The 25,184-nt window shown below is 40.4% G+C and overlaps 1 protein-coding gene across 6 annotated transcripts in view; it reads right to left on the minus strand.

Moving 5' to 3' along the window:
* CDC42SE2 (CDC42 small effector 2) overlaps nt 1-25,184 on the minus strand; it is a 162,721-nt gene that overhangs the window by 89,137 nt on the left and 48,400 nt on the right. For 3 of the 6 annotated variants that reach the window (XM_041761794.1, XM_041761793.1, XM_041761789.1), the window contains exon 1: nt 23,459-23,616. The exons of 2 other annotated variants lie outside the window; for them this stretch is intronic. The gene's annotated coding sequence lies outside the window, so the exon portion shown is untranslated. Of the gene's footprint in view, nt 1-23,458; nt 23,618-25,184 lie in introns of those variants that run through there. One more of the 6 variants, XM_041761790.1, reaches the window with a different exon arrangement.

A 25,184-nucleotide genomic window follows, 5' to 3' on the forward strand; every position in this document is an offset into this window, starting at 1 on the left:
GGGCTCCCCACTCAGTGGAAATCCTGCTTCTCCCCCCTCTCCCTCTGCTGGTGCTCTGTCATATATATAAATCTTAAAATTAGGAACAAAAGAAAATTAAGTTCTCACTAAGTTTTATATTATCAAAATTTAACAAATCTATATACATAAAAATAAGTCTATGTTCAATCATTAAAATTTCCAATTAACGGTGTGTGTATACACACACACACACACACACACATATTCAGTATCAAGATCCTCATCTTAAAACAGCTTAGTATTCATTACAGACAGTCCCTGACTTAAAGATTTTTCAACTGTACTATGGTGAAAAAACTATACACATTCAGTAAAAACTGTACTTCACCAATTCTGAATTGTGGTATTTTCTTGGGCTACCGATACGGGATACAATAGTTTGTGATGTTGGGCAGCAGCAGTGAGCCACAGCTCCCAGTCAGCCATGCTATCTTGAGGGTAAATGACAGATAACGTTGTTTTTCATTTTCAGCATTCAATAAATTACATGAAACATTCAACACTTTATTATAAAATAGGCTTTGTCTTAGACCTTTTTTACCCAACTGTAGGTGAATGCAAGTGTTCAGAGAACCTGGCAGGCTAAGGTGATGATGTTTGGTAGGTTAAGTGTTTTAAATGCCTTTTAGTTTCTGGATATTCTTTTAATTTTTTTTTTATGATAGGCACACAGTGAGAGAGAGAGAGGCAGAGACACAGGCGGAGGGAGAAGCAGGCTCCATGCACCGGGAGCCCGACGTGGGACTCGATCCTGAGTCTCCAGGATCGCGCCCTGGGCCAAAGGCAGGCGCCAAACCGCTGCGCCACCCAGGGATCTCTAGTTTCTGGATATTCTTAAGATGTAACCCCATTCTAAGTTGAGGAAGATGTGTACTTTATTCCAAGAGAACACAAGAGACAATTTCCCTAACAATTTCAATTCCACCCACTCCTGTGTATGTACAACCTTGTCTGTTACCAAGAGCCAAATAACCCCTAAACTTAGCAAAGGAATCATCAGGAAGGTTTATTGGTACTGGGTTATGTTTGTAACAACTTCACTTTAAAAGATTTCTCTAAACTCCAAAGCAAAAGGGATAATAGATGAAAATTGCAAGATAACTTAGATGTAAATTAGAATTGTGACCTTTTATATGTATTTTTAAAGTTATTTCTGAAACAGGGAAGAATCTGTATTTTTAAAAATTTAACATGATAATATGAGCACTGGGTGTTATACTATATGTTGGCAAATTGAATTTAAATAAAATATTAAAAAATTTATGGCCATAAAACAACTTTGAGGTTTACTTTTTTTTTTTTTTAAGTGGGGTAGGGGCAGAGGGAGAGAGAGAGAGAGAATCTTAAGCAGTTCTACACCCAGCAAGGAGCCAAACATGGGGCTCAACCTCACAATCCTGAGATCATGACTTAAGCCAAATTCAAAAGTCGGGCGCTCAATCAACAGAGCCACCCAGGCTCCTCAGACATTTACTTTTTTAATGACCAAGCATACAGTACTCTTCCCCTTATTCCTGGTTTCAGTTACCCACTATCAACCACAGTCACAAGCACAGGATCCTCCTTTTGAAATATGGTCAAGAGTAGCCTAATATTACTTCACAATGCCTACGTCAGTTATCTCACTTCAATCCGTCACAGAGGCATTTTTTCATCTCACATCATCACAAGAAAGAGGAGTACAGTACACTAAGATATACTGAGAGGGGGTGCTGGCTGGCTCACTTGGAAGAGCACATGACTCCTGATCTTGAGATCATGAGTTCAAGCCCTACACTACTCAGTATAAAGATTACTTTAAAAAAAAATAAATAAATGAGGGCTCCTCAGTGGCTTGATTTGTTAAACCACTTGACTCTTGGTTTTGGCTCAGGTCATGATCTCAGGATCACGGGATCCAGCCCAGTCTTGGGCTACACACTCTCTGTGGGGTGTGCTTGTCCCTTTCCCTCTTCTCCTTCCCCTGCTCTATTTATTTCATTAAATAAAATCTTTAAAATTAATATACTTTTTTAAAAAGCTATTTTGATATAAAAAGCCCACATTCTACATAACTTTTATTAGAGTATACTGTTATAATTGTTCTATTTTATTATTAGATACTGTTATCAAACTCCTACTGTGCCTAATACATCAACCTCTATCATAGGTATTTACATACTAAAAAAATATAGTAACTAAGGGTTCTGGGCTATCTATCCATGATTTCAGACACTTACTAGGGTCTTGGAAATATTTACCCCACAGATACAGGGGATTGTTATATGCTGGATGGCTTGTGAAGTTTTCCCCACACCCAATAGTTTTTATAATGATTCATGTTTTCTTCCATTATTTGTAAGGTTTTCTTTTGTATACTCAACTCTGGAAAATCAAGAATTTATTGTGGTATAAAGTGTAAGGTAGGGGATGCCTGGGTGGCTTAGTGGTTGAGCGTCTGCCTTTGGCTCAGGACGTGATCTGAGTCCCACATCGGGCTTCCTGCATGGAGCCTGCTTCTCCCTCTGCCTGTCTCTGCCTCTCCCTCTCTCATGAATAAAAAATAAAATCTTTTAAAAAAAAAAGTGTAATGTAGATAATCAGTTTTCTTTTTTTCTAATTTCTGTAACTGGCAATCACACCCATGAGGTTCTGACTACTATGTTCACTGGGCTATAGAGCACTACGAAAACCACAATGGTTTCATCACAAAGGTCAGTTTTACAGTTTTTCAAAACAAAGCTTTCAAGGCAAAATTAAAAGGGAGGTAATTTACTTAAAAAGATAAATACACAATACCAATTAAAGCAGAAGATAAACTATTCCCTTCAACCCGGTGTAAGGTTTGATACTTTCCAGTACTGCATAAGATAGGCCTGGACAGTTGTAAGGAAATCCACTTCAAGGTCTCTAAATTCCTTCTATGCTCTTTTTAAAACGGACGTGCCTTGGAGCATATGGCTAGTTCAGTCGGTGGAGCGTGCCATTCTTGGTCTAAGGGTCTTGGGTGCAAATCCCAGGTTGAGCATAGAGATTGCTCAAAAAAATGATTTAAAATAACTTTTTAAATAAAGTAAAATTGATGTGCCTAGGCATCATTCATTCTTTTTCCACTTTCCCTTTCACTATAGCCCTTCTATGTTGTAGAAGAAAGCCCAACTTCTTAACTCATCTCAAGCCTTAGTACTGATTTCTAAGAAGTCTACGGTGCACCAAAGGCATAACTGGCAGAGATGGAGCTTCATGTAAGCAAACCAAAAAATATTCAAAGAAATTCACGGCAAGACTCCTTGCCTAATCAATATGTTAGAATTTGGTAATGAAAATAGTTATCCAGTAGTTGTTCAGTGCAGGTGTTATTTCTATTAGCATTGCAAATGTCAGGCCACATCTGAAAAGAAAACATACACAGTCTGGCTTGACAAGGAAGACTAACAAATTTTACAGTACTTCTTTCCTTTAAAGTGAATAAGCAGAACACACAGGGTCAAGGTGTTTGGAAATACATCCTTTAAAAACATTAGACAACATATAACACTCCAGAAATTACATCTTTGGAAATTTCATAAACTTAAGGTTGTAATGTCATTTCTAAAATTTATGAGGAAGTACAAAGTTTTTCAAAAAAGTTTTAGAAAGTACATACACAAGAAAGTTCAAAGATACATGAAATTGCAGACACAGAGTAACACTGCCCTAGAACTAACTAGGATAGCAACAGAATACTATCAGCTCTTTAAAAATAATCAATTTAGAAAATAGTTGGGAGGAAAAAATGGGCATTGACCCTTCAATTTCAGTGCCCAAAAATGCTTATACCAACACCTAATCCCATGCTCCTTGCAAGCAGTCAATAGGCATCTCTAAAGCAGACTTAGGCAGCACTGAGTGGCTGTCACATGAGTGCTGAACTCTTGTTTTTGACTCAGGTCATGATCTCAGGGTTGTAATATCTAGCCTTTGTCAAGCTCCACCGTCAGTCCTCTCAAGATTCTCCTGCTGTCTACCCCAATCGTGCCAGACAGGACAGGACAGGACAGGAAAGGAAAAGCAAGCAGAGTTAGGTTTCCAGGTCAACTTAATACTGTCTTGCAAACAACAGATGCCTAATGAAGCTACACAGTAATATATTCTCAAATACTTAACAGTGAAGAGCCCAAGATACAACATTTCAAAGCTGTTTGGCAAAAGGCTATTTAATATATACTCAACATACTAAAAATACTAAATATAAAATATGACAGCTATAAAATACTTTCTAATACAAAAGCATACTAACTTGTAATATTCTCAAAATTTTATAAGGAAATAAAAATTTCTTTAAAAAAATTCACTATCTGGGGCACCTGGATAAGTCAGTTGTTAAGTGTCCAACTCTTAATTTCAGCTCCAATCAGGATTTTGTTTATTCACTTTTATTTTTGTGAGAGAGAAACAAAGCATGTACACACAAGCTGGGAGACATGTAGAGGGAGAGGAAGAAGCAGACTCCCCACTGAGTGAGAAGTCCTAAGCGCAACTCGATCCCAGGACCCTGAGATCATGACCTGAGCAGTTCAGGTGTCTGAACACCTGACTGGGCCACCCAGATGCCTCAATCAATCAATCAATCAATCAGCAAGCTCAATCAATCAATCAGCAAGCTCAATATCAGAAAAGCATACATGTTTTCATTCTAAATTTTAAGGGGAAAAGCTACTTTTGCTTGCATATTCTTTTTAAAGATTACCGCAGCTTCTCCTATGTTGACAAATTAATGAACAGAGAGGTAGCACTAAATGATTTTTAAAAAGAAACATTTTAAATTACATTATTACTTTAATCCTGTGAAAAACAGGAATAAGGGAAAGGCAAGATTTTCTTTTTTTTTTTTTTTGGGAAAGGCAAGATTTTCTTTTTCTTTTTTAGATTTATTTTAGAGAGAGTTAGCAACAGAGTGTGTGAGCAGGGGGAGGATAGTGGAAGAGGAAGAGAGAGAGAGAATCCCAAGCAAACCCCCTGCTGAGCTTGGAGTCTGACACAGGCCTCAATCTCAGGACCCTGACATCATGATCTGAAATGAAATCAAGAGTTGAACCACCCAGGCACCCCCCAAAATAGAGTATTTTATAATCATATTCTTTGGAAATATTATACCTATTCAACCCAGAGGTAAACACAGTATAAAAGAACTTTCTAGGGATCCCTGGGTGGCGCAGCGGTTTGGCGCCTGCCTTTGGCCCAGGGCGCGATCCTAGAGACCCGGGATCGAGTCCCATGTCAGGCTCCCGATGCATGGAGCCTGCTTCTCCCTCTGCCTGTGTCTCTGCCTCTCTCTCTCTGTGACTATCATTCATAAATAAATAAATAAGAACTTTCTACAAACACTGGTTTATTTCCAAATGGAAATATTACAATAGACATGCTGCTTTATGAAAATAACAGAAGGGTAAGGGCTCACATTATAAGAAAATGTCCTGAACATATCAAACCTAAGGTGGATTTTTTTTTATCTCACCATCTTCAAAATACACTGGATGTAAAGACATAAAGCCTTATCACCAAAAAATATGAAGGCTTCTGCTGAATGTTAGGTTACTCAAGTTGCACATGACATTCATTCTTTCCTACCACTCCTTATATGTGCCTTCCTGTGCCTCGGGTGCAGGGAAGTTAAAACAAAATAAAACCAATAAACCACATTTCCCAGACTTCATGTTATAGTTAGCACTGGGAATCTAAGGCCTCTTTTGAGATTTGGAAAGCAAACATGAAGGAAAGAAAATTATGAAGCTATCCTTCTATTGCTCATTTAAGTGGTTAGCAGTAACACAATGAAATCAATGTGATTAGAAGCAATTACAATAACTTTAGTACCCAGAGCAAGCAAGCAGCAGTCATATCACATATTCAGCATACCTATGATGGGTTCCCGGTTTTACCTTCCTGACCCTTCAGCTATGGCCTTATGTTCTTAAACATATAATCCAGTGATGGTTCTCTGACTCCAACTCTTCCAAACCATCCAATGATTTTTTTTAAGTATCAAATGGCCTGTATAATATTCTTCTATTTGAAAATCCCAGATACTATCTGTATCTTGCAAAGAACTCTCACAGATACACTAGGAAGAAGTTTAAAATGTATACTGAGAGGGTGCCTAGGTGGCTCAGTCAGTTAAGCAGCTGACTCCTGATTTCGGCTCAGGCCATGATCTCAACACCTGTAAGATCCTGCCCAGGGACTGGCTCTGCACTCAGAGGGGAATCTGCTTGACATTCTTTCTCCCTCTTCCATCTTCCTGCTCAAGTGATACTGACTGTCATAAAAGCACATTTCAGAGTTGACTGCTGGCCTTTTCTGTCCAATGTAGCATAAAGTGATTCTCTTAAACTGTAGTCTGATTTTTTTTGCTTTTACTTTATGTTTATTTATAATATAAGACAAATGTTAGGTCAACATAAAAAAGTAACATTACAACACTGAGTGACCTTGGCTGGATAAATTTATCAGTAATACACAATGAGGAGTATGCTTACCTCTCCCCCCTGCCCCATCCCCTACTTGTGCTCTCTTCTTCTACAATAAATAAATAAATCTTACCAAAAAATAATACATATCCACACAAAAAGTTGCATATTAATATTCACAGCAATATTCTTAATAGCCAAAATGTGGAAACAAAACAAATACCCACTAACTGATGAAGGGATAAATGAAATGTGGTGTATCCATACAACTGAATAATATTCATATACAACAATCGAGGGCTGATACATGCTACAACACAGAAGAACCTTGAAACATCCTAAGTAGAAAAAACCACTCACAAAAAAACAAAGTGTATGGTCCCATTTATATAAAATGTCCAAAGGAGGCAAATCTAGAGACAGACACAGATTAGTGGTTGCCAGGAGCTAGAGGAGATGGAGGAATGGGGAATGACTGTTAATTTATTTTCGGAGTAACGAAAATATTCTATAATTACACAAGGCTGGGGCACCTGGGTGGCTCACTCAGTTAAACGTCTGCCTTGGGCTCAGGTCATAATCCTAGGGTCCTGGGATGGAGTCCCAGGTTGGGTTCCCTGCTCAGCAGGGAACCTGCTTCTCCCTCTCCCTGCCCCTCCCCTTGCTTGTGTGCGCGCTCATTGTCTCTGTCAAATAAACAAAATCTTTTTAAAAAATAAAATTACACAGTGCTGATGGTTGCACAACACTGACTTAAATACTTTAAAAGGTAGATTAGGATAGGTAAGTAACAATCCTGACACCAATTCTGAAGTGAACATACCAACACCAAGCAATTCTCCAACACCAACCGGCCGTCAATCCTAACATACCTAGAGAGCTCTAGACCAGATCCCACAGGCAGGTAAAGGGGGTCAGTCCTACAAGGCTGCTCCACCTCCAGAGGTCAAGCTTAAGTCCAGACTGTCATCTGTGCTTCTGAACTTTAGAAGTTCCATGACCCCTTCTCAGGTTTGATTAATTTGCTAGAGCAGCTCATAAAAGTCTGAGAAATGTTTCAGTCACAAGATTACCAGTTTATTATGAAAGGATGTACTTCTGGAACAGCCAAATGGAAGAGCTACACAGGGATAGGAAAAGGGCCTGTAGCTTCCTTGCTCTCTGAGCATGCCACTCCCCCCCAGCATCTCCATGTGTTCACTACGAGGAAGTTATCCTACCCCATCCTTTGAATTTTACGGAGGCTCCATTACGCAGTCATGATTGATTAAATCACTGGTCACTGGCAATTCAACTTTCAGATCAGAGAGGCAGGATTGAAAATTCCAACCCTCTCATCACAGGGTTGGTTCCCCTAGCAACCATCGGCCATCTTTAGAGCCTCCCAAAACCCACCTCATTAACATAACAAAAGACACCTTTATAGCTCTCTTAGAAAATTCCAAGAGATTTAGGAGCTCTACACCAAAAACAGGGAAGACCAAATAGATTATTTCTTATTCTAACTCACAGTGTCACATGTATTATCTCCATAAAGCTGCCACAAAAAGAAAAAAAAAAAGCACCTCCTCTCTCAAAAAAAGAGCAAGGATTATTTCCTTAGAGCCTCAGGGAAAAAAACACTAGTCTTTGATATACATCAAAATGCTTTTGGGGGGGGAAAAAAAAGGTTATACAGATTTACACTTCCTCCAGCAATAAATTTAGTACCTGTATCACTGTGATAAAGTGAATTGGCAACATTTCTTAAATCTTAAATCTAGTAAGAGAAACTTGTTTTTTTTTTTTCCATATTTTACTCCCTTTTTTTTTCTTCTGTAACGTGTCAGTTCTTAGCCTTTAAAATAGACATCCTTGGGGTACCTGGCTGGCTCAGTTGGATGAGCATGCAACTTGATCTCAGGGTCCCAAGTTTGGGGCCCATGTTGGGTGTAGAGATTACTTAAAAATAAATTAATAAGTAAACAATCGGATATCTTTATGCCCATAACTGTTATACTATAAATCAAGAGTTTAGTTACTTTCTTACCATTTTCAATCTGTTCTACTTAGGCTTTTAACATTCTTCTTAAAGTTAAAATACTTTTTAAAATAGTCTCAAGACCCACTCTCCTACAATAGGCAAATTAAAAGAACATTACAATACGAGTCCACCTGGCCTACATGAATTTCCAGTTTCCTGACTGCGATTCACTTTCAAGTAAAATGTTCAACTGACTTCGAAGAGGTTTTAAAATAATATGCAGTAGCAAAACGAAATGAAATATTAATACTTTCTGCAAGCCAAATACTTAATGTATACCTCATTTAATCCTCCCAAAACTATTACCCTCACTTAATTGAGAAAAAATTAAAATCAGGGACACCTGGGTGGCTCAGAGGTTTAGTGTCTGCCTTGCACTCAGGCCATGATCCCGGAGTTCCAGGATCTAGTCCCACATCGGGCTCCAGCAGGGAGCCTGCTTCTCCCTCTGCCTATGCCTCTCCTGAATGAATGAACAAATGAACGAATAAATGAACAGAAAGGAAGAGAAAAGAAAAGAAAAAGAAAAAGAAAAAGAAAAAGAAAAAATTAAGATCACCAAGATTCAGGGTTTGGCTATGAAGCAAATACATGGTGAAGTTATGGATCAAACAAAGGTGTGCCTAATTCCAAAGTCCATGTTCTTTCTGCCACTTTACAATGCTTCCCAAGTCACTGACTCTGAAAATCAGACATGATTTTGAACAGTGGTGCTGCCCTTTACTATGTGACTAATTTCTGAGCTTTAGTTTGTATCATTCTTACAAAAACAAGGTCTTATTCACAAAACAAATACAAAACTGGGAAGACTAAAAATTCACTGTGAAATTAAAGTTTGAAAAATATCTATTTCTCAGTCACAAGACCCACTCTCCTCCTACAATAGGCAAATTAAAAGGACATTACAATACGAGTCCACCTGGGTTACATGCATTTCTAAACACTTCTCTTGAATTCATATCAAGATTCACTGAACCTTCCAACATTTACAAATAATACAAACTCACTGAAAAACATTTTTTTAGGAATTGCTAATCTCCCCTTTTTGCAACAAATGCATCATTTCTCAATAGAAAAGGCTACATTAGTTATAATGCCTTTTATCCTTCTTTACCACATGAGACATGTTTACAGGATTATATGCTACGCCCATGAGGTAGCACTACGTTAAGAGAAATGGCTACTTTAGCTACTCAGGAAGAGAGTACAGGAGCTTGTAAGCAAGCAATAATACAATAAAGAAAAATATGAGATAAAAAAATAAAAACAAGTAGGAAACCAACTTTCTACTCTTCTATAGGTAATGAATACGGCTGTCATAGAGGAAAAGTCATTTAAATTATACAACCCTTAAAGGACCCTTCATATAGCTTTAAAAACTGCTACTTTATTTTTTTTAAGATTTTATTTATTTATTCATGAGAGAGAGAGAGAGACACAGAGAGACAAAGAGAGAGAGAGACAGAGACACAGGCAGAGGCAGAAGCAGGCTCCATGCAGGGAGCCCGACGTGGGACTCGATCCCGGGTCTCCAGGATCAGGCCCCGGGCTGAAGGCGGCACTAAACCGCTGAGCCACGCGGGCTGCCCAAAAACTGCTACTTTGAGTACAAAAGTACTTTTAGCTACTTGATAAGATTAGGACTGATTTACAAAGCATGGAATATACCAATATATATGAGGGATTCTTCCACAGGATTTGCACATACACAAAAACAAAAATCAACTCAAACATTAATACAAGAATTCTTAAATTAAAACTTTTTTTCCAAGAACTCCCTTACTCCTCCTTCTGGCATATTAAAAAAAAAGTAGCAATAATCTAATGAAACTTTTACAAACTGGATAAAAACCTTTAAAAAACACCTTTTTTTTCCCTGAAATTATCTCAATATTAAGGTATTGGTAGAAGTTGGGGCAGAACAAAAAATATGAACTTATCTACACAGCCCCTTATTTTACCCTAGGGCTATTATTAAAAGAAGTCTACTGTACACAGAATCATGTACTGTTTTACTTAGCTGGTATAACACAATCAAGCTATTGTGCAATGGTAAAAGAGCCCTTAAGAAAAAAATTACTGCTGAAGTAATTTTTGAGTCGAGGTGACTTACCACAGTTCTACTCTCCATAAACACCATTGTTTTTAATCACAACTTTACTTACAGCTTTACCCACTGTCAAACAAAATTTTCACTTTCCAATGAGATCCTTTCAAACTAAAGTAATAAAAAGTCATGCTTTTATGATCACAGTATTTGCTCAACTGTTACTAAGATCTGACTTCGGTAAAAAAACAAGCAACTTATTCATTGATTTGCCTGGAAAGACATTCAACAAAACATTACCAGTTTGGTTATCTGACGATGAGAGAATTATTGATGTGATTTTTTTCTTTAGCTTACATGTATACTCTGATTCTCTGCATCAAACACGTGTTTAGTGCTTGTGCATGAGAGAGAACTTGAGTTAAAGGGTAAGAAATACAGGTGCCATATTTTAATTCAATATCACCAATTCAAATCCACTTATTCAGAGTTTGTGTAATGCTAATGTCACTCAAGAGCTGTCAGTAAATTAACCAAGTTCAATTTTTAAATTAATTTCAAGAAAATCTTAAATAGATTTCCTCAGATGCCTATAAGAAAATAATCTCTTTATTGAATGGGGAGAAGAGGGTGAAAATAGCATGGAATGTGCAGGTGGATCATAAGAGAGACGAGAAAATAACTACTGAAACCTGAGAAATAGAACATTATTTCACTGATTTAGAGATAATGATTCAGAGAAGAAATCAGAGTAGCAGGAAGTAGATAATCAGAGACAGCAAGTAAGCACTCAGAGGTAGACGGGCAAAAGAAGAAAACAAAAAAGTCAGAAAAAAAGGAAAAACTGAACACAGGTGTATTTACGTAAATCATTCTGAAAAGCAAATTTTAAAATAAAAGTTACCAAATAATTTATGACTCAGATTGAATCAGCTCTATTTTCTTTGCCAGGAAAAGAACACCTTACAATGGGCACAGCAACTCAGAAGCAAACCAAAAACACCTTCAAAGGCATCTCAAGATCTTTTGTGCCTGCTCTGAAATGAACTAGTCAAAATAAGATGTACAGTTAAACAATATACAAACATACAAATAACCAGTTTTTACACAATAAAAGAATCTACAAATCATCATCAGATGTGAAAGGAATGCAACTTTGAAAAACAGAAAAGTACAGCACTGAGGTAAGTCACTGACAGAACTGACTTCACAGACTAAAATAAAGAAATTATCTTCAAACCAAAACAACTAACTCTGCTCGGTTAAACCATAAAAAAAAATGCTTGTCAATATTCAAGTATTTTTTATCCATAAAAACAGCAATTTCATGAGATTCCATCCAGTGGTCTCCTGATAAATATTTAACAGCTACCTCTCTGAAAAAAAAAAGGCCCTGATTTATAGCTTTTGCAGATTCCCATGTTGTAAATAGTCCTACCATAGCCGGTTTCAAGCTGCCATAGTGATGTCACTGAACATGGAGCTGGAAAGATGCACAAGATCATCACCAGCTTCCACACAACACTAGTTCCACCCAAGACTGTTCTAAGGATCATCACAGCAGTTCCTAAACTTTTTCATACTTAAATCAGGCTTTTGACTGAATAATCCCATTTCCTACTCACCCAAGTTAGAAGGAATACATTTTCGACACTTTAAGATGTCAGTATACTAATTAAATTCACTCACAATAAAAAAATAGATGAGATTACTACCTTATATTATTCATTCAACACTTTACTAAACACCAGTGGCAGGTATTGTTCTGAGCATTGTTGACAGCAAGGAACAAGAAAAAGGAGTTCCTTGCTCTCATAAAGCTTAATCTATTTTAGGACACGCTTTAAAAAGTTAAAAGCATGGGACTCCCAGGTGGCTCAGCAGTTGAGCATCTGCCTCCGGCCCAGGGCGTGATCCTGGAGTTCCGGGATCAAGTCCCACATCAGGCTCCCTACATGGAGCCTGCTTCTCTCTCTGCCTATGTCTCTGCCTCTCTCCCTCTCTCTGTCTCTCATGAATAAATAAATATTTTTTTAAAAAGTTAAAAACATTAAGATCTGATAAATGCTCTAAGGCAAGTGTAACAGTGATGGGAAGGTGTTGTTTTAAAGTGGTGAGGAAATGAGGTGATCTTTAAGCTGAGATCTAAAAGATAAGAGGCCAGCCTTGCAAAGATCTGGGAACCATCATTTCAAACAGAGGAAACAACTAGTATAAAAACCCTAAGGCAAGAACAAGCAAAGCCTATTTGAAAAATTATTTAGTGGCTAAAAGCAGTGAGCAAAGGTGAGCTACTCTGGGAAGTTGTCAGGTCCCTATTATATAGACAGAGTGTGAGTGAGTTTGTATTTTTCAGTGAGTACAGTTTGTATTTTATCCTTAGCAGATTGGGAAGAGTAGTTTGATAAATTTGTTGAATGAATGAATGCATATTATAGGGAGAGAGAGAGTATGCATGCATATATGGGGGAGAGAGGTAGAGGGAGGAGAAAGAATCTTAAGCAGACTCCATGCCCAGCACAGAGCCTGCTGCCCAGGGCAGAGGCGGACGCAGAGCTCAATCTCACAACCCTGAGATCATGACCTGAGTTAAAATCAAGACTGGTACGCTAATCTAACTGAGCCACTCAGGTGTCCAGAAATAAGGATTTTATTAATCCAAGATGGGTATTTTTTTTTAATTTGTATTTATTTATGATAGTCACAGAGAGATAGAGAGAGAGGCAGAGACACAGGCAGAGGGAGAAGCAGGCTCCAGGCACCGGGAGCCCGACGTGGGATTCGATCCCGGGTCTCCAGGATCGCGCCCTGGGCCAAAGGCAGGCGCCAAACCGCTGCGCCACTCAGGGATCCCCCAAGATGGGTATTTCTTATGTGAAATGTAACCTTTGAGTTCATATAGGCCAATGAGAAATTCTTGACCTTTTTAAATTTTATTTATTTATTTATTGGGGGGGTGGGGCAGAGACACAGGCAGAGGGAGAAGCAGGCTCCATGCAGGGAGCCCGACGTGGGACTCAATCCCGGGTCTCCAGGATCACACCCCGGGCTGCAGGCAGCGCTAAACCACCGTGCCACCGGGGCTGCCCAAAATGAGAAATTCTAATGAAGATTACATAATTACCCTACAAAACAGAACAGTTAATTCAAAACTGTAGACAAACACTTGTTAGTACGTCATCCAAAATGATTTTACAAGATACAAAAACTTTTAAAAAACTGTGTCACATTTTAGTAAGAAAATTTTTATATTTTAATTTCCTATTTAATATGAAAGAAAAATATACCACACCTGACTTATAGGTATTATTGCTTAGGCGTTAAAGTATCAAGCATACACAAGTTTACATGACATCTACGTATTACAAGAACTATAGATCAAACCAACACATACGTACCCACACCTCTATGACCATGAAAATTAAGTCCACCTTTTGGCCGTATAAAAGTCCATCAGACAAGTCAATCAAGACAAATTTATTGCATATTACATAAAAATAGGGAAGTCTTTAGATTGGTTTATGGAGAGTAACTTATGCCTAATGCATAAAAAGTTATTCAGGAACTTCTAAGCCACCTCTTTTAACTATTTAAAGGATTTTTAAAGGGATGCCTGGGTGGCTCAGTAGTTGAGCGTCTGCCTTTGGCTTGGGTTGTGGTCCTGGGGTCCTGGGATTGGTCCCCCATGGGGCTTCCCAAGAGGAGCCTGCTTCTCTGTGTCTCTCATGAATAAAATCTTTTTTTAAAGGGGAGTTTTAAGTTTATTTTTTTATTTTTCTTAAGATTTTATTTATCCGGGCATCCTTGGATGGCTCAGAGGTTTAGCACCTGCCTTCAGCCCAGGGCGGGATCCTGGAGACCCGGGATCGGGTCACATCGGGCTCCCTGCGTGGAGCCTGCTTCTCCCTCTGCCTGTGTCTCTGCCTCTCTCCCTCTCTCTCTATGTCTCTCATGCATAAATAAATAAAAATCTTTATTAAAAAAAAAAGATTTTATCCATTTGAGAGGGAGAGAGAGAGAAAGAGAGCGAGCAAGAGAGAGTGCGCACTAATGCAACAGCAGAAGCGGGAGAGAAGAAGAAAAGGAGAAATAGGCTCCCAGGACCCCGGGATCATAACCACAGTCAAAGGCAGATGTTTAACCGACTGAGCCACCCAGGTACCCCTAGAAGTTTTTTTTTAATTAACAGGAAATAAGGCATAACTCAGAAAAAAAGAGTTTAAAAATAAATAAATTTTAGAGGCACATGGCTGGCTCAGTCAGTGGAGCATGTGACTCCTAGTCTCAGGGTTGTGGATTTGAGCCCCACACTGGGTGTAGAGATTCGTAAAAATAAAATCTCCAAAAGTAATTAATTAATTTTTAAAAGGGTTTAAAAAATCTTGTCTCAGCATAATGAAATACTGGAAGCTTGCATTATCATTAATTTCCCCTCACACTCCCATTTTCCACCTGAATATTACTTAAACTACAGTTTTAAAAATGCATCATATATACATTCAAGTATTTTTCATTTAAGAGCACAAATATGCTTATAAACATTACTCAATAAAATTGTGCACATTAATGTAGCTATCTGCTAGTTTATCACAGAACTACAATAAAACTACTTACAGACCCCCCTTTTCTGAGAGGGCAGTAAATAGGCAGTGCAATACTAAGCACAAAGCATACTAATAAATTTGTGTACACTCAAAATCTTTAAAACTATGACACCTCTGAGCTCTCTGAAAAAAAAAAATGAGAAGTGCTAAGAATATAGTCAGATAAAGCGGTTTCTTGTAACATTAACTTTCTTTAACAAAAGGAATTTGGCAATAGAAAAGCAACCAAGTTTTGGCTCTCAATTTCACCTGAACCAATATCCCTGATAAAAGCAAGGTGTAAAACAGCCCAACCTGCAGAGCCTAAGCCCATGTAAATCACCAACACTCAGAATTCAAGAAACAGCCCAAAAGAAGTATGGAGCAAGACAAAAACAGTGTGTTATCACCCTACTTCCAAATCAGGCTTTTCTTTTCTTTATTCCATTTACCTTACCTCTCTGTTCTTTCCTATCTGTCCCTAACCATTTTCCTGTGTATTTTCACTTTACATACACAAAAATTGATTTGAACATACTTTTTGTCCTTGTATCTAAACATTTTTACTTAATTCTTCTAGGACTACATGATTTTAAAGAGTCAAAATACTTTTAGTTATACAAACATACATAAAAGCTGTTTTCAAAGACATGAATAAGATAAGCAGTCACTCACATAACAAATGTGAATACCCATCATGTGCATGGTATCACTGTTCTGAATACTGGGGATTCTGCAGTGAATAAAAGAAAGCTCTTTCCCTAAGGACACTACAGCAAAACTGTGCTTGGCAGGTTCAAGAAAGTTTAAGGAGATCCATCTGCCTCATGTGGAATAAACCAAGGAGAGAGTAATAGGACACATCATCAGAGAGGGAGGAGGTACAGATGATGGAGAGCCTTGTAGGCCCTGTTATATTGTGGCTTTTACTCTAAGGAAAGCCACTGAAGGGTTCTGAACATAGAAGTAGCATAATTAAACTTTCATTTCAAAAGGATCACCCTGACTACTGTCTTGAGAACAGAAACAGCAAAGAGACCAGGAAAGAGACAACTAAAATAAAATAGGCAAGAGACGATGGTTGCTTAGATGGAGTGGCAAGAGTTGAGAATAACTAAGTTATGGCTGTATTTAGTCTTATAGTAGATTTTAAAATAAGTACAGGACATATTTTCATGATACATTATTTTGAATTAGATGTAGGGGTGTGAGAAAGCTAAGTCAAGAATGTCTCCAGGTTTCAGCCACAAAAAACTAAAAGATGAGGTTGACACCTAGTAAGATGAGGGAGATGGAATAAGAACAATCATTGGGGTAAGAGAAAGAAAGATGAAGAGGTTAGTTTTGACTTACGAAATATGGGATGTCTAGTTGGGAATGCTGACTTGGCAGCTGGGTACAAAAGTCTGGAGGTTAGGAAAAAGATCTAAGCTGAGGATAACATTTTTAGTTTGAACTATATGATAATTCTAGCTGGAGAATAGGATGAGATTACAAAAGACTACATATAAATATAGAAGAGGTTTAAACATAGAGCTCTAGGACACTGCCTTATTTTTTAGGAGTTGGGGGTTACAAAAAAAAAAAACAACAGAAAAAGAAACTAAAAATAAGTAGTAGTGTCCCAGAAGCAAAGGGAAAAAGGTTTCAAAGAGAAGAAAATTATCAACTATGTCAAATGCTGCTGCTTCATCCAAAGGATTAGGACTGAGAACTGACTAGGGAATATATCACCAAGGAGGTCATTAGTAAACTCAACAAGAGTAGAGTGAAAAAGAAAAAAAAAAAAAAAAAACTGAATGTTATGGATCCAAAGAGATATGGAGCACTGATGACCACAAATAACTTTCAGAAAATAGTAGTTAAAAGAAAAATGTGTTGGGAGAGGTATGTTTGTTTTAAAGATGGGAGATATTCAGCACATCTCTACACTGTAAGAATGATCCTGTAGAAATGGGGAACAGTGATGACACAGCTCACTGGAAGCCAGGAGCCTGGGATGAATCCTGAGGCAATGCCATGCCCTTGACAAGGAGAAGAGTATAGAACCAGGGGCAAGAATGGAACCCATGGTCATAGCAAAATAGAAAATGCAGAGAGTGTGGGTACAGATGCAAAGAGAGATGAAAAAGTTTTCTTCTGATTGCTTTCGTTTTTAACACACAGGAAGCAAAGTCATCAGCTGAAAATGCAAAAAGGTGAAGTTTTAAGGAGAGATATAGGGTGATGGGCATTAAGGGGGGGCACATGATTAGATGAGCACTGGGTTTTATATATTGGCAAACTGAGGTTAAATAAAATATGTATTTAAAAAAGGAGAGATGTAAAATAGTAATTTAGGAGAGTGGGAGAGTAATTCAACTAGGGAAATATATACTAAGATTACAAAACTGGGGCAACTAGCTGGCTTGCTCAGGGGAAGATGCGATTCATAATCTTGGGTTCCTGAGTTTGAGCACCATTTTGGATGTAGAGATCAATTTAAAAAAATACAATCTTTAAGATTACAGAACTGTGGACAGTATGAAAAACCCTCCCGAATTTACAGGGAGAACAGATCAGTATCGGTGTTTTTTGTTTTTTTTCCTCAAGCCGCAATCAACTGCCACATATAGGCTAGACTAGATGGAGAACTGGAGGTGGGGGAGGCAGATGGCCACCTGAGTACAGTGAAGAAGTGCTACAGGGAACTGAGGGTGTACTCAAGTAAAATTTCAAACAGTGGACCATGGATTCAAAGCATGAACGTGGGGATCCCTGGGTGGCGCAGCGGTTTGGCGCCTGCCTTTGGCCCAGGGCGCGATCCTGGAGACCCAGGATCGAATCCCACATCAGGCTCCCGGTGCCTGGAGCCTGCTTCTCCCTCTGCCTGTGTCTCTGCCTGTTTCTCTCTCCCTGTATGACTATCATAAATAAATAAAAATTAAAAAAAAAAATTTTTTTAAAAAAAGCATGAACGTGGAGGAAGGAGGGCTTGGGGCAGGTCCCAGACACAGAATTACTGTTTAAGTGGGCATAATTAACAGAAGGAGCTGGAAAGGTACAATGAGGTTCTGGTGGAATGCATGAAACTGCAAGGTATGAAATAACCTTAGCAAAGGGCAGGTCTGGTTAAAAAGTTATAGAACTATTATAAAGACAAGCAAAACCTCTCCTGGGCGTTGTGAGGCTGCAGCTGAGGGAAACTGAAAGGTGAAGGGACTGTAATAGAAGAATTATATCACAAGAATTGTAGCTGGGAGGTTCCCACACATGGAATTTCCAAGAAAACCATTTCTAGCACTTCTGGAGAAAGTCCACTTTTGAACAACCTGCCTGATTCATTTTTTTTTTTTTTTTAACAGGCAGGCAGGTAAGGATCTTGGCAGCAACCTGTTTATTTATTTATTTATTTTTATTTATTCATGATAGTCACACAGAGAGAGAGAGACAGAGGCAGAGACACAGGCAGAGGGAGAAGCAGGCTCCATGCACCGGGAGCCCAACGTGGGATTCGATCCCGGGTCTCCAGGATCGCGCCCTGAGCCAAAGGCAGGAGCCAAACCGCTGCGCCACCCAGGGATCCCAACCTGCCTGATTCAGAAGGCACCAATGCCAGAGCGAAACAGGATGAGTCACATTAAAATCATACCTTTCTCACCCCAATTCTATTCCCCACTGAGGTGGACCCTGGACAAGATGAATCTGGACAGCAGTGAAGAGGAGCTGGTAAAACAACAGACACCTACAAGGACTCTTGCTCCAAAGCAGGCTTCTAGGGCTCAAGAAGCTCTGAGCTAGAAAGAGAAGTTCTAAATTGTCTAAGAGTTTTAACACTGAATGTGATACTGAGCTATGCCTTCTACTGACTAAAATAACACTATCATTGACAAGTAAGCACAAGAATTTTTATTACCTAAAACTAACTAGAAAAGCAACTGATCTTCCTAAAAGCTCATCCAGAGCAGGGAAATACTCAACCTACAGGAATGGTTTGAAGGTACAGGAAGAGAGAGTTGTTTCCTGCTTAAGCTTTATGAAGTCCCATCCATTGCACATACCAGTTCCACAAATACGGGTTCCCACCACAAATAAGTGCAAAATATACACAATGCAGAATGTACAAAAAATTCATTTTTGCTTTATTAAGCAAAAAGTGAAAGTGTATTACCAAGCTAAATGGAACAAAATTATATGTTTTACTAAAAGATGTTTACAATAATTCAAAGATTTAACAAGAAATCTTAACATGAATTTCTAATTGGGTAAGCTATAAAATGGAAATATCGGTGCTCATCATTTAGTCATTTTCAAAAACACCTAAATTTAACATGGAGTTACCTAATGCTTTCTAGGAAAAAAAGAGGGAGTCTGTTTTACTATAATCCATTTTGACTAAAACACATTTGCAGGTATTTTATGTTGTCATGATAAAGACAACTTATTACCAAGTCTTTTGGCTTTCAGTTCCGAAACTCCCTTTGGATGGATTCCCACAACTCTTTCAGCTAATTCCTGCTCTGTTCATGATTTGTCAGTATTATAGAAAAGTTCAAGTATTCTTAAGCTTTGAAGTGAGGTAGCAGAATGCGTAAAGTTAATTATTAATAAGCTAAATTCCAAGTTTTTCCACGTGGTATGGAAGAAAAATCAAGATAAATTCCCTCACCTAATTCAGTATTAAGGATAAGCACACACACTCAGTTCTTCTCAAGAATACACAGGAAACGCATAATGTTCCTCTCAAAAACACTACTAACATTTTCAATAAAATATTAAAATATTTCATGAGAACTGGGATTAAGAACACTGTAACAGGGATCCCTGGGTGGCGCAGCGGTTTGGCGCCTGCCTTTGGCCCAGGGCACGATCCTGGAGAACCGGGATCGAATCCCACGTCAGGCTCCCGGTGCATGGAGCCTGCCTCTCTCTCTCTCTCTGTGACTATAATAAATAAATAAAAAAAATAAAAAAAATAAAAAAGAACACTGTAACAGATGAAAACTAACATGCATTTCCAATTGTGAGAAAAAAACCTTAATATAAAGCATCAACAAAAGTACCCCAGACTCCTAAAGCAGATGAAAACCTCAATACTTCCAAAAAATGACACCTAGGACATAAAAATGTAATAGCAACCTGCCCTAGGGAATAAATGTGAGAAATTACTTGCAAAGCACTTTGGAAATGTTTTATACAAATGCTAATTGATACTCTCTAACAACCTAAACAAACAAGAGCACAGCTGCAATGCTTTTCAAGGGCATCATTCTTTTTTTTTTTTTTTAAGATTTTATTTATTTATTCATGAAAGACATAGAGTGAGAGAGAGAGAGAGAGAGAGAGAGAGAGAGGCAGAGACACAGGCAGAGGGAAAAGCAGGCTCCTTGCGGGAAGCCCCACAGGGGACTCAATCCTGGAACTCCCCAGGCCAAAGGTAGGCGCTGAACCGCTGAGCCACACAGGGATCCCCAAGGGCATCATTCTTAATCCCTTCATTAACCACATCTGATAAAGAAAACACTTCGTAAAACATTCTCAAGGGTCTTTAAAAAAAATTTTTTTTTTTTTAACAAACTCCCTACTCCCATAGTTTAACACACACATAAACCCCGAGGAAAAAAGCATCAACATTTCAAATACTCCAACAATTATAAAATGGAATGATCCTGGAATTTATTTAGACTCAAAGCATTATAAACTACTCCAAAGCATTATAAACTACTCCAAAGGAGAATTAATACTTCTAAAACACAGTATTTTTTAAGGTACAAAAACCTAACCATGGGTTCTTATTTCTTGAAAAAAATTTAACACGTCTCAATGCTGTTGACAGTCACGAACTCTGATGACAAAATACACCAAGCATTTTTTACTCAACATATCACAGCTTGCTGACACTATCTTTAAACATCGCTATTATCACCTACTATATTAGGTTTCTCATCAGCCCAGACTACCAGCAGTATATTGTCAAAGTAACTCTTCCTATAAGAAGTATACATTTTAAAATACATCTACCACTAAAATTTAAGGGATTATTTTCCATATTACTCCCAAGCACAACAACCACAAAAAGCAAGCAGCCAATCTAAAAATCTGAAAGTTCTATCTGAAAGTACATGTTATCTTCAACAATGTATAAGGTGTTAACAAGTTAAAAAGGTTCACTGAAACTGAAATGCCATTTATGAAAAAGTTAATTTACATTATTTTGTAATGATCATAAAATGACATTGGAACCTTCTAATGAGGCCAAATAAAACAAGCACTTAAAAAAAAAATTCTATGTGTATAAAGACAAAAGCAGGCAATGCAACCTTATGGTCAGAACTACTACAAAGCACATTCTCTTTTTATTAAGCAGAGTTCCATCACAGTCGCAATACTAGTGGGGAAAGTCCAAATATGGAACCACAAATTATTACTAGTAGTCCTTCCCTTTTCAGCATGATCAAGTCAATATCATATTTATCTGTAAACAGTGACTAAAAGGTTAAAATAAAGCATCCAAATAGGTGGTTTATTTAAAACATTTGTTTTAAGGAATCCAGTGTTTCTCCTTGGACATTTTTTTTTAATAGAAAATGTTGTATAACAAAGATTATTTACAGGAAACAACCACAAGTACATTATTCTTCAATAAATACAGTACCAAAATCATCCACTATGGAAGGAGGAAACAAAAAATAGTTGTTAAACCTCTCCCTCCCTTCATTTTAAAATGTAGACTGATTTTACTAAAACCAGCAAAATGCAACCCAATCATCTCAGCCCTATGTAGTTATTTACTAACCTTTAAATAGACTTATGGATCTGCACTTCCTGCAGTCCACCTGCCAGCTTTCCCAACTTTAAGTCTACAGTGGGGGGTGTAAGTAAGACAGTCCTTACTTGCAACATCGATAATGAGGAAAGAACTTCACGCTCAGGTTAAAGCGATAATTGTGGGTTTTGTTTGCTTCTAGAAACTCAGCAACCAACACAGGTGCCAGTCCATAATGGGTGCTTAATGAATACCGGTTGAATAAACGGTAGAGTTTAATTAGTACATCAGTTTTCTTTTCCCCCTAACTTTAGACACCTCTAGCTCAAAAAAGCAAATGAAGACCAGGCCACCATGGTCCGCCAGAAGCACACTGCCTGCTTTATTCACAATGAAATAGACTTTGGCAGTCTCAGAAGAACAAAACACAATCCAAGCACCTCTTCTTTAATCCCTCAGTCTTTCACAAGAAATCAGAAACGACACTTAATTTCAAATAACAGAAAATGTCTACCTCCTCTTCCTCAAAATGAAAAAATCCCACATTTCAACTACATTTTCTACACTCACCACACTGAGCACAGCTGATCATCAACGCCGTGTGTGTGTGTGTGTGTGTGTGTGTCTACACAGTGGGTGAAAACAAGCATATAAACAGTAACTACATGTTGTTCCTCAACGTTTCTTCCTTGAGTCAAGAGGGTACGTGTCTACGTTTTCCTACCTGTGAAATCAGTTCTGTGGTTTCAGGATCCGTTCATTCATTCAAATGTTTTACTGAGCACCTACCATAAGCCCGGCTCTCTAACAACGTGTGTCAATTCTGGAAACTGAACATCGTCACACCCAATCCCCGTACAAAAAGCTTATCCTTTAAAATCATAGCCACTAAAAGGAAATCCCAATGTTGTTTCAAGTACACACGAAGTCAGCCCATCGGGGCTTTTCGGCTCTTCAAGGCGGCATCGGCGAGCCGCTACCTACCACACCCGTTACCCCCCCCCCCCCGAAAAAAAAGAAAAAGAAAAAGAAAATCACAACTGAAGCGGCGAGCGCAGGGTAGGACAACCTGTACGAGTCGCACGGGCTCGGGCGAGGAGGTGGTCAGCCCGGGCTTTCCGTCCGCGGCCCAGGGAGAAGCGCGGCGAGACCCGCGCACGCCTCGGGAGGCAGGGGTCCGGCGCCCCCCTCACCCCACCCCGAAACCCTCACCCTGGAAAACCCCGCTCTCTCCGCCCGCCCTCCGCGCCCCCAGACCTGCGAAGTTGGGGGGAGACGGGGGGTCTCTTCATTCCCATTTTACTGCAAGCTGGCGGTTGGCTCCCCCAGCCGCCCGCCCGTCCACGATTTTGAACTGAGCGTGTAAACCGGGTCTCGGAAGGACTGGGCAGGAAAACCCTGAAGGCAGGGTCCGCAGGAAGACCTCGCCCAGACCTGAAAAATGGAGCCGCAGGCTCAGCCCACAGCCCGCAGCGCGCGGGGGGCAGGGCCCGGCCGCGCTTCCCCAGCGAGCCGGCGGCGGCGGCGGGTGTTCGAGGCTGCGGGCCCCCGCCCAGGAGGCCGCGAGGGAGGGGGGCGGCGCGCGACCCAGGCCGGCGCCCCTGCACTCACCCGCGCCTTTGTCTCGGCCGCCCGCTCCAGCCGCAGCCTCTCCCGGTGCCGGCTCCGCGGCTCCTGCCGCCCCCACGCCCGCAGCTGCGCTCCCCGGCGCGCTCGCCGCTTCCTGGCCCCTCCCTCCCCTGCTCAGGCTCGCGCGCGGGCGGAGCGAGAGGCGGCGCGTGCCCCGAGAGCCGCGGGAGGCCTGCGCCGCCGCGCAGCTGCCGCCGTCGCCGCGCCGGCCCCGCCCCCGGCCGCGGCCCCGCCCCCGGCCCCGCCCCCCGGCCCCGCCTGGGCGTCGCGCTCCGCCGCGCGACCCCGCGACGCCCAGCGCCCCCCAGCTGCGCCGCCTGGGAAGCCCGCTCCGAGGCGAGAGGAGGGCGGAGAGCCCGGGCTGCCGCCCCCCGCGGGAAAGGACGCGCCGGAAGATGGCGACCACGGCCACGCGAGCCCCTCCTGGCCCCCCGCCCCGCGGCTGGCGCGGAGGGGCGGTGCCTGCGGCGGGAGGGGGACCGCGGCGGCTGCGGGCCGGCGGGGGTCGGCGCGGAGCCCCGGGGCACGCCCCCTGTCTGTGGGGAGCGCCGCCGAGGAAGACGCCCTGGAATCTGCGGCCACCGCTTTTTACTAATGGAAACGTCAGGATCGGCGAATCTGTCCTGACTAGCCGGCTTTTTACGGCCTAGAACTTCCATCTGACATTTCTGGAGTGTGAAATTACTGCTCTCCTGGATCTCTGAGCCTTCTTTAGCTGTATCTTTTATATATCCCAGAAATCAGAAACACCTCTAAGAGTGCCCGTCCGGCAGTCAACATTCCACCAAATGCCTACATTCAGTTTCAAGGCCTGCGACACCTGGAATACGATGGTAGTGACAGAGACGTCTCCTCCATCTGGATTGACTATATTAGTGCATATTAGTTTACTTTTTTCCCCTAAGTTTAGCATTCTCCCTTGCTTGGGTGCCTGCGTGACGAAGTGCCTCAGCGTCTGCCGTGGGCTCAGGTGGCGGTCCTGGCTGGGGTCCTGGGATCCAGTACCTCGTTGGGCTCCCTACCCCGCGGGGAGCCGGCTCCTCCCTCTGCCTCTGCCTCTGCACCTCTTTCTCTGTGTCTCTCATGAATAAATAAAAAATAAAATCTTTTTTTTTTTTTTTTTAATTCTCCCTTGCTCAAAAAGCAGTTCATGACCTAGCCAGAGTCCTTGTACCTAGTTGCTCAGAACAAATGCTTTATGGAGTCCTTGGCTCCCTTTCTTCTCTGATCTTCACCCCCAGCCTGTCAGGCAAGCCTGACAAAATAAATCAGAATCAGACCAATCGGTGCATTACTTCCATCTTCTCTGACTTGGATCATACTTCAATGACCTGCTAAATGGTCTCTCTGCCCACCATTAACTCAGTCTATTGTCAGAGCAACAACCAGAATATTCTCTTACAAGAAAAAGTCAGCTCCTGTCTCATCTGGCCAAAATCCGTCAGTGGCTCCCTATTTCATTGTGTATAAAAGCCAAGGTCTTTACAGTGATCTACAAAGCCCTGGGTTTTGCCTTTTCCCTTCACCTGTCTCACTCTAGCTCCAATCACCCTTTCTTGCTTGAAAATTCCAGACACACTACTGCTTAGGTACATTTTTCCTCAGTGTCCACTCTCCCTCTTTTAACTCCTTGCTCAAATCTCACCCTAACAGTGATGTTTAGCCGGACCACACTACTCATTTTTTAAAAGATTTTATTTATTCATGA

Source organism: Vulpes lagopus, chromosome 7 (genome assembly GCF_018345385.1).
Source record: "Vulpes lagopus strain Blue_001 chromosome 7, ASM1834538v1, whole genome shotgun sequence".
NCBI lineage: Eukaryota > Metazoa > Chordata > Mammalia > Carnivora > Canidae > Vulpes > Vulpes lagopus.